General features: G+C 43.2%; 1 protein-coding gene across 9 annotated transcripts in view; it reads right to left on the bottom strand.

Annotated features, from left to right (window-relative positions):
• rbfox3a (RNA binding fox-1 homolog 3a) overlaps window positions 1–16,341 on the bottom strand; it is a 335,564-nt gene that overhangs the window by 310,199 nt on the left and 9,024 nt on the right. For 4 of the 9 annotated variants that reach the window (XM_078788898.1, XM_078788900.1, XM_078788899.1 and 1 more), the window contains exon 2: window positions 8,549–8,643. The exons of 1 other annotated variant lie outside the window; for it this stretch is intronic. The gene's annotated coding sequence lies outside the window, so the exon portion shown is untranslated. Of the gene's footprint in view, window positions 1–8,057; window positions 8,147–8,548; window positions 8,644–16,341 lie in introns of all 9 variants that reach the window. 4 more of the 9 variants (XM_078788901.1, XM_058062406.2, XM_078788895.1 and 1 more) reach the window with 3 other exon arrangements.

A 16,341-nucleotide genomic window follows, 5' to 3' on the forward strand; every position in this document is an offset into this window, starting at 1 on the left:
ATAAGACAAAAAAAAGACACTTTGCTGAAACCACATGCTCTTTTCTACATTTATATAACGCAATTGAAATTATTCAAATATTTGTTCCGGAGCCATTTTTAGATGGTGTTTGAGAGCAGCTAGAATTAAAATGCACATGTGGCTTCAAAGCCTGTAGGTACAATTTAATTTTTAATGTGTTTACAAGTTGTTGCGGAGGCAGCAAATGTTGCAGATGCAGCTTCCATTAATGAGGTTTGGGGTGGGGTTGCTTGGAGCCCTACAAGACCTCAGATACAATAACTTGCCACTATGTATGGGGGAGCGTGTGTGTGTGTGTGTGTTTGTGTGTGTGTGCGCAGTGGCTGCCCTGGACAGCCTTGACATGAATAGGCAAAGACAAGTAGATCAGACAAAAGCGGTGAGCTGACGTTGTTGAAGTACGAGCTGGAACCATTAATGCCGCATTAAGAATATGGAACTTACATATACTGCCAGGCACTTAGGTACAATGTAAGACTACCACTTTTTCCTCACGAGGGTCGCGGGGGGTGCTGGAGCCTATCCCAGCTGTCTTCAGGCAAGAGGCGGGGTACACCCTGGACTGGTGGCCAGCCAATCACAGGGCACATATAGTAGACAAACAACCATTCACACTCACATTCATACCTATGGACAATCTGGAGTCACCAATTAACCTAGCATGTTTTTGGAATGTGGGAGGAAACCGGAGTACCCGGAGAAAACCCACGCAGACAGCTGGGATAGGCTCCAGCACCCCCGCGACCCTCGTGAGGATAAGCGGTAGAAAATGAATGAATGAATGAAAATAACAAACCCATTAAAACGGAGATGAATTGAGATCTATCAAAAGGTTATAAAGTCATTTCTAAAGCTTTGGGACACCAGCAAACCACAGCGAGAGCCAATATCTACGGGGAGAACATGCAAACTCCACACAGAGATGACCGAAGACGGAATTGAACCCTGGCCTCCTAGCTGTGAGGTCTTCGCGCTAACCACTCTACCGCCATGCCACCCGGGAATTAGACATGTTTTAAAATAATCTATTTAACATTTAGTGTCGGGAACTTTATCAAAATATTGTCTGAAATAATAACGGTAAAACTCATATTGACGGAACAAACTTATCCTGGTGAGCTGTCCGTGGTGCTGACGGCGTGTCACAGTTGGTGGCTGCAGGAACTCTGCGGGGGTCTCATATGTCAACTTATGTAGGTATGGTAGGTGAACACACACAGGTGGGGGGCAGGGGGGTGTTGGCATCGTTCCTGTATGTTAGTGCATAGACAGTTTGAGAAAGTTGGAACACCTGAGTAGTGTGTGTGTGTGTGTGTGTGTGTGTGTGTGTGTGTGTGTGTGTGGAAAAGGAAGACTGCTGTCATAGCATTGTCACATTCTTCCACCTTACTAATGCAGAGCTGTCATCTTCATCTCGATTCAAATACCAAGCCTCGTCATTAAAAATCCTACCATACAGTGAGAATAAGCACGGATGGATGACTAAAGCATGCTAAGTCACATCTGAAGCTTGTTTGTACACATTCCCCATCCGTGCCTTTTGTAGAATATATCTTCTTGTCTTCTCCCTTTTCTGTTCATTCTAATTCATTATTCTTCCATGCCTTTCAACTAGTTTGCATTACTGCTTTGCATCCACAACCCCTGCCTGCCTCCTCTGCCTTTCATCAGTACCCTGTCAGGTGAACTTCTGAGGCATGCATGGCAAAGAGAGACACCATCATTAAGAATGGGGTAATGCCACTTTTGCAGCTTTTATCAACGCTTGTGTGTATTGTCAGACTACATACTAAGTGCATATTCAGTCGTGTGGAAAAGTCAGTCATTACTTTTTTTTGGCATGTTTTCACGTTTCAGATTCATTCATTTTCTACCGCTTTTTCCTCACGAGGGTCTTCGGGCGAGAGGCGGGGTACACCCTGGACTGGTCGCCAGCCAATCATAGGGCACATATAGACAAACAACCATTCACACTCACATTCATACCTATGGACAATTTGGAGTGGCCAATTAACCTAGCATGTTTTTGGAATGTGGGAGGAAACCGGAGTACCCGGAGAAAACCACGCATGCACGGGGAGAACATGCAAACTCCACACAGAGATGGCCGAGGGTGGAATTGAACTATGGTCTCCTAGCTGTGAGGTCTGCGCGCTAACCACTAGAGCACCGTGCCGCCCTCACGTTTCAGATCTTCAAAATAATTTAATATTAGTCAATGACAATACAAGTGAAAACAAGAGGGGTTTTTTAACAAAACCTTTTATTATTAAGGGAGGAAAAACCCCGCCTCTCGCCCGAAGACAGCTGGGATAGGCTCCAGCACCCTGCGACCCTCGTGAGGATAAGCGGTAGAAAATTAATGAATGAATGAAAATAACAAACCCATGAAAACGGAGATGAATTGAGATCTATCAAAAGGTGATAAAGTTATTTCTAAAGCTTTGGGACTCCAGCAAACCACAGCGAGAGCCAATATCTACAAATGGCGAAAACATGGACCAGTGGTGAACCTTCCCATGAGTAGCCAGCCAACCAAAAAGACCCCAAGAGTACAGCGACAACTCATCCAAGAGGTCACAAAAGACCCCACAAGAACATCCAAAGAACTGCAGGCCTTAAGGTCAGTGTTCATGAGTCCACTGGGCAAAAACAGCCTGCATGGTCGAGTTCCAAGATCAAAACCACTGCTGAACAAAAAGTCAAATGAAGACTTTGGTGACCTGGTCCAAGTCCTGACTAGGGGTTGACCGATATGGGTTTTTTTTATCACCCTTAGATTTTGCTTGGGCCGATATTTGTGGCCGATACTGCTTTTGTCGCCTCAATTTACATGAAAAAATGACAATGATAACAAATATTCCAGGTATCAAGTTTAAACAAATATTTATTTAAATGTAAACACCAAACACAGTAGGATTCAGCTTTCTTAAACACACATTTAAACAGCATTATCAACTTTAAAAGGAATAAATATTCAACCATGTGCAACATTTCTGTCATAGTTGAAGTTTTATCTAGCAATGATTATCCATGACTGCTCCCGCACCCCCCCCCCCCCCCCCAACACACACACACACAAATACATCACACTGACACAATTTAGTACGATATATAAAACATTTCTCTCATCATTAAAGTTGGTGTTGTGCACGAGACCTCTTGTAAGCGCCTGTGCGTGTGTGCGCATGCTCGGAGAGAGCACACACACACACACACACACACATATATATAACACGACACGCATTTAACCTCATTTAAGCCCGGCGTTTTCTGAATGAAACTCCTCCAAACACCATGAGACTTAATTGCCAACGTTGCCATTAAAGCGGTGTTGATAACAGCTGTACATATTAGCATATTAGCCATCAACAGCTCCCTAATTCCAACGGTAGGCACTTTTAAAGATGAAGAATTCATTAGCATTCCTGGTTTTCGCACCCACAAACTAAACTATATTTTCAAGCACTTATATTTTATACACTTGGCGTTCGTGTTTCCTATTTCAAAGCAGGTAACAATATTTCAACTAAGTTTAACTGTTAGAGGCTAATTAAAAGTTAAACACGTACCCTTGTTGGGATTCACCACTTGTTGCAGTGTGGGAGGGGTACCGCGACTGAGTGTGTTGCAGGGTCCTCCGGTAACACAAAGCTGCCCGGCGGATGCCTGTCTGTAAATCATGAGGCAGGAAAAATACACTGATATATCGGCCGGCCGATGCATCAGTCGATCCTTAGTCGATCCTTAGGAGGGGGGGGTCATCAATTTTTTACACGTGTGGTAGGACGGGGGTTCAAAAATGAGTTTTAGCTTGGCATGGCCCCAACAATACTCAAGTTCATGAACAAAAATAAAATAATAAAATTTGCCATTTAATGTAGGTGACCAAATATCCTGTTTGCCCATTCATTCATTCATTCATTTTCTACCGCTTTTTCCTCACGAGGGTCGCGGTTCTGCTTAATTTAATTTAATTTAATTTAATTTAATTTAATTTAATTTAATTTAATTTAATTTAATTTAATTTAATTTAATTTTTTTATTATTTTGCTTTATTATTATTTTTGTGATGAAAACGTCCTGGCCTCATCGTTTTCAATGGACCACTCATCTACACACCCTACGTGAAGCTTTCCGAACCTTAGCATTCTGAGCTAAATTGAAGTGTCCCGCCTGGTGAAAACAGCTTTTGGCATCCTAGGTTATATTAGAACGCTGGAACAGATGTTAAGTTCAAGACTCTCTGTAAAAGTAATAACTTTGATGGAGTATGTGCTTGGCTTTCAGGTCAGGGGAAACAAGGATTTATTCCTGCCATCAACCCTTTGCAGAAATAAATATGATAAAGACATTAGGAGAAAGGCAGGCCAATACAACAAAGGAAAAAAAACAAAAACAAAGGTCCTGTCTTTTAAAAAAAATGAGCATCTCCTAATAAATCTGCCTAAGACTAATAAAGCTGTCACTTTCCTGGGGAAGGAGGAAGCCAAGAACCCGAGGAAACTAAACATGACTTCATCAACAGAGTCTCTCGTTTGCTGCTTGCTAAGGTCAAAGTGAAGCAGACTCATTTCCTCATTTTTTATCACAGTTTGTATCTTATTAGAGAAATATACAGTACATGATACATACGTATGTAAGATCAGTAAGATACACTTCACTTTGACATCCTGCAGTGCACTCAATCCTGGGTTCCATCCATCCATCTTCTATGCCACTTATCCTCACTAAGGTGGCGGAGGTATGATGGAGCCTATCCCAGCTGTTTTGGTGTAAGAGACAATCCTGGGTTCCATTCATCTTCTATGCCGCTTATCCTCATTAAGGTGGTGGAGGTATGCTGGAGCCTATCCCAGCTGTTTTGAGGTGAGAGACAATCCTGGGTTCCATCCATCCATTTTCGATGCTGCTTATCCTCACTAAGGTGATGGAGGTATGCTGGAGCCTATCCCAGCTGTCTTGGGGTGAGAGACAATCCTGGGTTCCATCCATCCATCTTCTATGCCACTTATCCTCACTAAAGTGGAGGAGGCATGCTGGAGCCTATCCCAGCTGTCTTCGTGTGAGAGAAACTCCTGGGTTCCATCCGTCCATCTTCTATGCCACTTATCCTGATTAAGGTGGGAGAGGTATGCTGGAGCCTATCCCAGCTGTCTTCGTGTGAGACACAATCCTGGGTTCCATCCGTCCATCTTTTATGCCACTTATCCTCACTAAAGTGGAGGAGGCATGCTGGAGCCTATCCCAGCTGACTTCATGTGAGAGACAATCCTGGGTTCCATCCATCCATCTTCTATGCCACTTATCCTCACTAAAGTGGAGGAGGCATGCTAGAGCCTATCCCAGCTGTCGGGGTGAGAGACAATCCTGGGTTCCATCCATCCATCTTCTATGCCACTTATCCTCACTAAAGTGGAGGAGGCATGCTGGAGCCTATCCCAGCTGTCTTCATGTGAGAGACAATCCTGGGTTCCATCCATCCATCTTCTATGCCAATTATCCTCACTAAAGTGGAGGAGGCATGCTGGAGCCTATCCCAGCTGACTTCATGTGAGAGACAATCCTGGGTTCCATCCATCCATCTTCTATGCTGCTTATCCTCACTAAGGTTGCGGAGGTATGATGGAGCCTATCCCAGCTGTCTTGGGGTGAGAGACAATCCTGGGTTCCATCCATCCATCTTCTATGCCACTTATCCTCACTAAAGTGGAGGAGGCATGCTGGAGCCTATCCCAGCTGTCTTCGTGTGAGAGAAACTCCTGGGTTCCATCCGTCCATCTTCTATGCTACTTATCCTGATTAAGGTGGGAGAGGTATGCTGGAGCCTATCCCAGCTGTCTTCGTGTGAGAGACAATCCTGGGTTCCATCCGTCCATCTTCTATGCCACTTATCCTCACTAAAGTGGAGGAGGCATGCTGGAGCCTATCCCAGCTGTCTTCGTGTGAGAGACAATCCTGGGTTCCATCCGTCCATCTTCTATGCCACTTATCCTGACTAAAGTGGAGGAGGCATGCTAGAGCCTATCCCAGCTGTCGGGGTGAGAGACAATCCTGGGTTCCATCCATCCATCTTCTATGCCAATTATCCTCACTAAAGTGGAGGAGGCATGCTGGAGCCTATCCCAGCTGACTTCATGTGAGAGACAATCCTGGGTTCCATCCATCCATCTTTTATGTTGCTTATCCTCACTAAGGTGGCGGAGGTATGCTGGGGCCTATCCCAGCTGTCTTGGGGTAAGAGACAATCCTGGGTTCTGTCCATCCATTTTTGATGCTGCTTATCCTCACTAAGGTGGCGGAGGTATGCTGGAGCCTATCCCAGCTGTCTTCGTGTGAGAGACAATCCTGGGTTCCATCCATCCATCTTCTATGCCACTTATCCTGACTAAGGTGGCGGATGTATGCTGGAGCCTATCCCAGCTGTTTTGGGGTGATAGACAATCCTGGGTTCCATCCGTCCATCTTCTATGCCACTTATCCTGATTAAGGTGGGAGAGGTATGCTGGAGCCTATCCCAGCTGTTTTGGGGTGATAGACAATCCTGGGTTCCATCCATCCATTTTCGTAGGTAGGCTACAAAAACATTTCAAGGTCTTAAATTGCTCCCCAATAGAAGACATCAGTAACAAATTGGGGTCAAAAGGAGTTAAAGCTTGTAGGAAATTCTCTGTTGCCGGACTACGCCACACACACACACACACACACACACACACACACCGGCGTAACAATATTTGGCTATTTTGGTTGACTGCCTCTGATGTGATCTCCCAGTCCCTGCATGGCGCCTCATCTGCCCGCAGCTCGCCAGCATCAAAAGCTGACCTCATTTCACCATCCTCCTGCTGAGTCTTGATAGTACAGATGGTCCGACGCAGGAAGGTGATGGTAACGTTTGCAACAACACATCTTTGTCCCAGTGGCCTTTAGTCTCTGGGGGCCAGTTAGGCAGACGGTGTTTAGCAAGGACCGGGAGTGATGTCTGCAACATGGAAGTATTTTTTGGTTCCAAAATAGACGATGCAGCGAAGTGCACAACTTGTCATGCACGGGTTTCCAGTGGTGGCACAAAAGTTAAATACGACAAACCTTATCGCACATTTGAAGGAGGACTTTGGCTACACTACAGCTTTGTAAAGCGTGACAAAGTCCCATGAGACAGCAAAAAGTCAATGACTATAAAAGGAACGAGTCGGCACTCTTATGTCATCACATGTTTGATGACGCATCGCCAAGTCAAGGGGCCTCAGACCACCAAGCATGTCCACTTACCCAATAGCATAGATAACCAAATATTCACACCTATAAACAACTAAAGTCACCTGCTAACTTTGATACCAAGATCGTCCATGTTGACCAAGGGTGGGCAAACTACGGCCCGAGGGCCACATCCGGCTCGCCAAGTGTTTAAATACGGCCCGCCCATTCTTTCCAAAGTATTTCATTAAACTTAACATCCAACCAGGCATCATGGCTTGAGACAACGTTTTGATCGTTTAAGCAGTGTTTTATCAATTTCGTGATTTGATGAGTCTCAAACATGCCAAATGTGGCCCACAGGACACTAGTTTGAGGCCCCCGCCTTGATATGAAAGTTTAATGTTAGTGCGGCCCGCTCAAGTTTGATATGGATGCTGTATGGTATCTTGTACCCAGAAAAAATTATTACGTTTGATTAATGTTCATGTTAAAGGTTAAATAACTGTTAATAGTTATCCTCCCTATCCGTGTGGAAGTGGTAAGTTTTTGGCTATTTAAGTTTAAAGGAAATAACTTGAAGGCTACCGTTTAGGTCGCTAGCTCTCTAGTTTGCGAGTTAGCATGTGTCTCAAGACCCTAGAAAATCGGAACCAAAGCACTGAAAAAGTTTGTATATTTTTCTGTTTTTAATAAATGCGTTTTTTTTTTTTTGAAAACCTGATGTGGCCCAGTCTCACCCAGACCCTAGCTCCAGTGGCCCCCAGGTAAATTGAGTTTGAGACCCCTGATCTATACAGTATGTACAAATATACCATGAAGACAAATACAGTATGCACCTTGCTCAGAGTACCTGGTCTCTCCTCCCTCCAAGGATGTCTGCTGTCTCTTTTCCCCTTGTTCTCTGTCTTCCGACTCTTTGTATCACCTTCGACAGAGAGAATTGTTCGATTAATTACCATCTGCTGGATGTTGTCACCGACAACAGCAGAGTCCTGGAACCTCGGGAGAGAAGGCAGCTGCTCCCGTCACAATTACAATGCTCTACAACAACCCAACCCCCCCCCCCCTTTCGAGCTACCCTCTCATTATCACAAAAGCCCATCTTCCCTTTGAAGAAGACCTGTTGATAAAGGCAGATCCTGATGCAACTCCTGCCTCTACCTGCCAGTCCGACTCTGACACAGCCTGATTCCCAATCAGCGTGTGGATGCCGAGGCCTTTTATAAGCAAGTGGGCAGCCACTTCAAAGGCCCCTTCGCTCCTTTCTCGGAATGAAGCTATGGAAGTGTTAAAAGTGAGGCAAATGTGACTGCTGGGAGTCAATTACCTGCAGGAGGGCGGTAATGGAGATGATGGTGGAAATGTGAGCAGGTTGAGTCGCCCGGTGGGTAACTGCTTTGTCCTTGTCTGTTCAGACTGGGCCTAAATAGCAGAAGCACAGAAGGTTGGACACTAATGTTGTCAGAGTACCGGGAAAAGCGGAGCCTTTCCAAAATGTCTTTTCCCCAAACTAGCAATTGAAAACCAGTTTACTTGAACTCATCCAGGATGTTATTTTGTGATTTGGCTAAACCAGGGGTCTCAAACACGCGGCCCGTGGGCTAAATGTGGCCCGCAGGACACTAGTTTGAGGCCCCCGCCTTGATATGAAAGTTTAATGTTAGTGCGGCCCCGCGCAAGTTTGATATGGATGCTGTATGGTATCATGTACCCAGAAAAAATTATTACGTTTGATTAATGTTCATGTTAAAGGTTAAATAACTGTTAGTAGTTATCCTCCCTATCTGTGTGGAAGTGGTAAGTTTTTGGCTATTTAAGTTTAAAGGAAATAACTTGAAGGCTACCGTTTAGGTCGCTAGCTCTCTAGTTTGCGGGTTAGCATGTGTCTCAAGACCCTGCAGTTGCGCAATATGTTGTAAATAAAAAGAGTATAAATGTGACTATAGTCGTGTTTTGTCATGTCTACAGGGCTCTAATAATGCTTTGTTCATTTTAATCTGAAAAAAATAATTTGTCTACCCACCAACTATATGTGGTTTCTTAAGTTTTTATTATTTGCCGTTTTATTATTATTATTATATTTATTTATTTATTACTGATTGATTGATTTTCTTTATTCTTGATTTGTTTATTTATTTTTCATCTTATTTTGTGTAGAAAAATAAAAATTAAGATATTTGAGAACAGTGGAATGTTTTATCAGAGCTTTTATTGTAGAAAATTGGAACCAAAGCAAAGTTTTTTTTAATTTTTTTGGTTTTAATAAATGCGTTTTTTGGTTTTAGTTTTTTTTTTTGGAAAACCTGATGTGGCCCAGTCTCACCCAGACCCTAGCTCCAGTGGCCCCCAAGTAAATTGAGTTTGAGACCCCTGGGCTAAACCAAGCCACGTTACAGTTTGTTTATGTTACCTCTCTGGGCTTTAGTTTTTGTTTTATATGCTCTTATTTTGTATTTAACTTCCTGTTTTGCCTCATCTTCCTTTGCTGTACTGTTCTCATGTGTGTATTTAGTGCAGGTGTGTGCTTCACCCGTTGTGGGATCATTATAATTTGTCAGTCTGCTTTATCATGCTGCTGCAATTATTCCACAAAAATTAATATTTTTACCTAATATTTGGTCCTGTTCTCTGCATCCTGGGGTCGAACCACAAAGCCAACTATGCACGATCGTGACAGTTGATGGTCTGATCGTATTCAGTAAATTGGAGTTTCTGGCTCCAGAGGCCCAAACACAAAGACATAATTAAACGAAGATAAAGCAGTGTAGTGGAATTACTCACCCTTTCCCTGGCAGCCGTGGACCATCTCTCATCCTAAGCAAGAAATAAATGACCTCAGCCCTCCTGCCTGCCGACCACTACTACAAGTGACAAACTGGCAAAGGGACAAACTGTATTTTAACCATGGTATTAACGAGGTTCATTACCAAAGGTCCCTTGTTGAGAAAGATTTTCATGAGGATAAATAAATCTTTCCATGGAGAAGGGCAGGGATTTCCTTGAAATGCCATTTACGCTGAAGGAATAATTTAGTTTCTAACAAAGACAGTATGTACCTTACGCAGGTAATGACTCCACAAAAGCTGTGAAGAAGTCCAGATGCTTTCTGATAAAGGTCTGGAGGCTACATTGGAATTCCAATGGGAAATCATGAGAACATGAGTCTTTCTACTGCCGCTAAATGAATGATGACTAATTCATAGCTGGCTCATTATTAGTCCAAAGTACGGAAATACTAGTCCAGGGGTCTCAAACTCAATTTACTTGGGGGCCACTGGAGCTCGGGTCTGGGTGAGACTGGGCCGCATCAGGTTTTCCAAAAAAAAACAAAAAAAAACGGATTTATTAAAAACAAATTTTTTTTTTAAACTTTGCTTTGGTTCCAATTTTCTACAATAAAAGCTCTGATAAAACATTCCACTGTTCTCAAATATCTTACTTTTTATTTTTCTACACAAAATAAGATGAAAAACAAATAAACAAATCAAGAATAAAGAAAATCAGTAATAAATAAATATAATAATAATAATAAAACGGCAAACAATAAAAACTTAAGAAACCACATATAGTTGGTGGGTAGACAAATTATTTTTTTCAGATTAAAATGAACAAAGCATTATTAGAGCCCTGTAGACATGACAAAACACGACTATAGTCACATTTATACTCTTTTTATTTACAACATATTGCGCAACTGCAGGGTCTTGAGACACATGCTAACTCGCAAACTAGAGAGCTAGCGACCTAAACGGTAGCCCCCAAGTTATTTCCTTTAAACTTAAATAGCCAAAAACTTACCACTTCCACACGGATAGGGAGGATAACTATTAACAGTTATTTAACCTTTAACATGAACATTAATCAAACGTAATAATTTTTTCTGGGTACATGATACCATACAGCATCCATATCAAACTTGCGCGGGCCGCACTAACATTAAAATTTCATATCAAGGCGGGGGCCTCAAACTCGTGTCCTGCGGGCCACATTTGGCCTATGGGCCACATGTTTGAGACCCCTGTACTAGTCCTATGTACTTTTCACTGACACAAAACATTGATGAGACATAACATTACATTACAATGCATGGAGTCGGACATGGCATGTTCAACATGAGTGGAAAATAGTTTTCCTCCCATTCTGTGTGGAAGTGGTAAGTTTTTGGCTTATTTCTTTGCCCTTCTTCCCCATTCTGTTTCCTTTTCTGAAGTTTAGTTTACTACATAGTTTACTACATAGTTTACTACATATTTATGTATATTTAATGTATTAAAATGTAATCCAACAAGCAAACAACCACAATAAACAAGGGATTAAGTACAGAAGTGAACAAATTGAGAAACCTAGTTTGTTTTTTTTTTTACCATTTCAGGAAATTTTACATCAGAATACCATCATATCGGGTTCCCACGTTTACCCACTAGATTATTTCCATATATTCCATCTTTTAAAGGCATTATTTATAGCGGCTTTGAGCTTACTTTCTTTCCGAGTTTTCAGGCTGAGATAAACTTCTTGAAAGGGGAGGTTTAATAGGAATACAGTCACTCTGTAGGTGATTAGCTGGGGAATAAAGAGAAATGTTGCCGACTTGAATCTGGCTTCCATTTGAACCGTTGTTGTGTGTAGCTAGCGAGGACTGTGTTGAAAGTGAGAGTTTTCTCTCGCCAGCCTGAAAAGAGACAAGCCATTGAAAGCCCCCCCCCCCCGTATAGCCCAAAAAAATCCTCAAATAGCTCCCTCTCCGTGCTCCCTTTTTTGTGGTTCCATAAAAATCAGGGCTATTCCCAAATTGTTTGCTATTATTATCTTCAGTTGGTGCTTGACACAGAGTGCTATTTTTGAGTCCTGATGAGGACAAAATATATTCATAGCAATACAAGAAGAGAGCTAGTTATGACATTAAAATGGACAAGGGACAAATGATTTTGTTCGTCTTTAAAAGAGATACAAATTTCGTTTGTCTATATATGTGCCCTGTGATTGGCTGGCGACCAGTCCAGGGTGTACCCCGCCTCTCGCCCATAGACAGCTGGGATAGGCTCCAGCACCTCCCGCGACCCTCGTGAGGAAAAAGCGGTCGAGGCACACAAAGGGAGTCGGGGTGGACTGAGGAAGCGGGTGATAAAGGAATCCCTGCCGGGTGTCATCTCTCCATTTACTTGAAGGAGTAATGGAGAAAGGACACATGGAGAGATTGATGACCTGAAGGTCACAGCACATCTAGACTCATTTTCTTGACCCAGTGTGAGAGGTGTCCCACAGGGAATTGCCCAATTATTCTACTTGTAGGAGCAAACGCACGAGTGGACACTCAAAGATGGGCTGGAATTACGTTTTTTGGATCACTGGACTAATGGATTTTACTTTGCTGTGGCCACTTCCATTTTTTCTTGCCAGCAGAATTTTAAGAAGGATAGAAAGGTTTATGAATTATATATGGCAAATGTAGAATTATCAGAATTGATAGCTAGACCACAGAAACCACAGTAGCCGAGTGATCTGGGGCCACCGTGCCAGCGAACATTAGAATGTTAGTTTTGTCCCACCATAGCATGCCTTTTTCGATCAATTATACTATGAAATATGAAAATATGAAATTATGAAAAAATATGAAATTACATGCGTATTCTTGAGCTCAAAGTTGTTTTTTTCATTTGAAACTTGTATTGGTACATGTTGGTCTATGTTGTTGGGTATATCATTTGCTTGTTAAGTGGCTGCGTGATGAGTTTAGTGTTAATTGTAAGACAATGCCATGAGTCATATATATACATATATATATATATACATATACATATACATATACATATATACACACACATATATAAATATATATATATATATATATATATATGTATATATGCACACACATACATATATATACATTAATTGATTCATTCATTTTCTACCACTTTTCCTCACAAGGGTCGCGGGGGTGCTGGAGCCTATCCCAGCTGTCTTTGGGCGAGAGGCGGGGTACACCCTGGACTGGTCGCCAACCAATCACAGGGCACATATAGACAAACAACCATTCACACTCACATTCATACCTATGGACAATTTGGAGTATCCAATTAACCTAGCATGTTTTTGGAATGTGGGAGGAAACCGGAGTACCCGGAGAAAACCCACGCATGCACGGGGAGAACATGCCCCTGGTCTCCTAGCTGTGAGGTCTGCGTGCTAACCACTCGACCACCGTGCCGCCCTACATATATACATATATACACATAATTAGCAGTAGTTCTGAATTAAAGAAGGTTAAATTAGGAGATGAATTAGCCTCACTGCTATGTAAGACGCAGGGTTCAAAGTATTTATGGTAAATGTTTTCTGCGTGTCCAAATTTAGAGTGTTAGTCCGTGGTGGACGTCTCGTGCACTTGACAGTTGTCCTTGTGTAATACTTTTTAGCATACTGTGTAGGTCAGCATATTGATGCCCATCATTAAGTCTCCTGTGACCTGACCAGGTAGGTCTCTGCCCCTAGAGTCGTGTTTGAACCCAAAGCCAAGCTGGTGTTTCACTTCCATGAGCTCAGCAGACAAAGCGGCGCCACTAACAATTAGGCCGACACTTCCTGGATGCTCCGGTCTATCACAGCAGCTTTGGTTTAGTAAGACTGCTAAATCTGAAGCTTGATTTTTATTATATGCTTCTTATTAAAAGACTAGACACCATTAAAACATGAAACACAACTTGGCTCTAATTTGTGGGGGATGAAATCAAAGACGAAAAAAACAGCAAATTAACCAAAAAAAGCAAACCCAAACACAAACCCGTTTTAAATGAAACAATAACCACCCAATTAGACCAGTCAAAGTGCATAGGTGCTGTGGAGAACTGCTGTTGGTCTTCCACTAAAGTGCACACACTTCTAAAAGTCACTAAGCCATAATGAGACTGGGTCCAAACCCAGAGTGGCATCAAATGCCCCCAATACACCCAATGAATCTCACTCAAAAACTAGCAGTGTGCATCGACCGTGTGGCCGCCTCCCCGCTGCAGGTGACACGCCAGGCCGATGCAGGAAGCAACCCTAGCCCTAGACACCAGGCTAATTAGTGCTGCTAATGGTGCATTTATGGGACTACCGGCCGTAGAACCTTTGCCCTTTAAAGTGTCGGTGGAAACAGGAAACCAAAGCCACCCTGTGACACATGAATGGCTTGATTGCGGTCATTGTGTCACCTTCCGCTATTAATTGGTGCAGCATTGCATCATGGGAAGACATGGTAGCTGGTGTAATCAATTCAGGAAAAAATGCACCCATTCCATTGGTTCATTTTTGGGCAATTTTTTTTAATGCCCCTTTTCCGATTATTTCAGTGATTTTTCATTGGCTGAGTGTAGTAACCATCCGACCACGTGTCACCAAAGAGTCCTGAGATAATTGAAGTTATTGGCTCCTCCTTCTTTACCGCCACTGGCTGGACGTGGTGCTTAGTCAGGTTTAACCTTGTTGCAATTGGACAACAGAAGAGCACAACTGGGCCTTAACTGAAACACACTAACAACAGCGCCATCTATAGTTGAGTCAAAGTCAAATGCAACAAAGATATTGACATTCTTTACCGAAAGAATGAGTTAATTTGAATGAGTTAATTTAAAAAAAACAAAAACAAAAACAAGTGAGTTTTCAAATAGGTGATTGGCGTTTCCATCAAACTAACCTGGAGAAGGATGGAAGGGGGGGGCATGCACCTCATACACAAATAAGAGAGTAGAGCCCAAAGAAAGACATGACAAAACTAAGACATGGGACTACATATTTGAAAACAAAAAGTGGATTTCTCTCTTTTTTCTTTTGTTTTAATGAGCAACAGCATTAACATAAAAAACCATCAAAGGAGCCTCATCTCCCATGAACGCCTCCACACGTCACTGTTCAATGCCTGAGGGCAGACCATTTGGAATTTGACAACAATTTTGGAGAAAAACACGCCTTCAAAGATGCCCAAACATTGTCCCACGTGAGACATCTCCAGGGCAGACTCTAACCTTGTCGTCAAGGTCGGAGTGCATGCATGGATACTTGCATACCTTTTAACCCCGCCTTATTCCTTACATTTATTTCTGTGGCCTGGTCCTGCAGTAGTTGTTTTGCACCGTTTGGAATGGTCGCAATAAAAGCCACTTAAAAATGTGTACTTTGTCAGAAGGAAAGTCCTTCATTAACACCAGACTCAGACTTTGGCATCTTTGGAGACGTCTTTCTCGACTCTTGGATGATGTTGGCTTCAGTGTGACTAATTTGCAGCAGTATGCTAACTATTCATTCACACTGACAGCCAGCTAGGTGGTGCAATACAGTGAGAGACTTCAGACACATTTGTTTTCATATTTGCATTATTTAGTGCGGAATATGCTCATTAAAAGTCAGATGATGCCATGTTCCTTTCCCGGTAAGAAACGGGAATGCTCAACTAGTTCAAAATGACAATGCAGGAATCAAGACAACAGGGCAGTGCTGTCTCATCCCCCTCATCAGCCTCATCAGCATCGTCAGCCTAATCTGCCTCATCCCCCTCATCAGCCTAATCCACCACATCAGCCTCATCCCCCTCATCAGCTTCATCAGCCTCATCCCCCTCATCAGCCTCATCAACCTCATCCCCCTCATCAGCCTCATCAGCCTCATCCGCCTCCTCAGCCTCATCAGCCTCATCCGCCTCATCAACCTCATCAGCCTCATCCCCCTCATCAGCTTCATCAGCCTCATCCCCCTCATCAGCCTCATCCGCCTCCTCAGCCTCATCAGCCTCATCCGCCTCATCAACCTCATCAGCCTCATCCCCCTCATCAGCTTCATCAGCCTCATCCCCCTCATCAGCCTCATCAACCTCATCAGCCTCATCCCCCTCATCAGCCTCATCCGCCTCCTCAGCTTCATCAGCCTCATCCACCTCATCAACCTCATCAGCCTCATCAACCTCATCAGCCTCATCCCCCTCATCCACCTCATCAACCTCATCAGCCTCATCCCCCTCATCAGCCTAATCTGCCTCATCCCCTCATCAGCCTCATCAACCTCATCAGCCTCATCAACATCATCAGCCTCATCAGCCTAATCTGCCTCATCCCCCCAATCAGCCTCATCAACCTCATCAACCTCATC

This window comes from Doryrhamphus excisus, linkage group LG2, assembly GCF_037039965.1.
Source record: "Doryrhamphus excisus strain RoL-2023G ecotype Guam linkage group LG2, RoL_Dexc_Guam_v1.1, whole genome shotgun sequence".
Taxonomy (NCBI): domain Eukaryota; kingdom Metazoa; phylum Chordata; class Actinopteri; order Syngnathiformes; family Syngnathidae; genus Doryrhamphus; species Doryrhamphus excisus.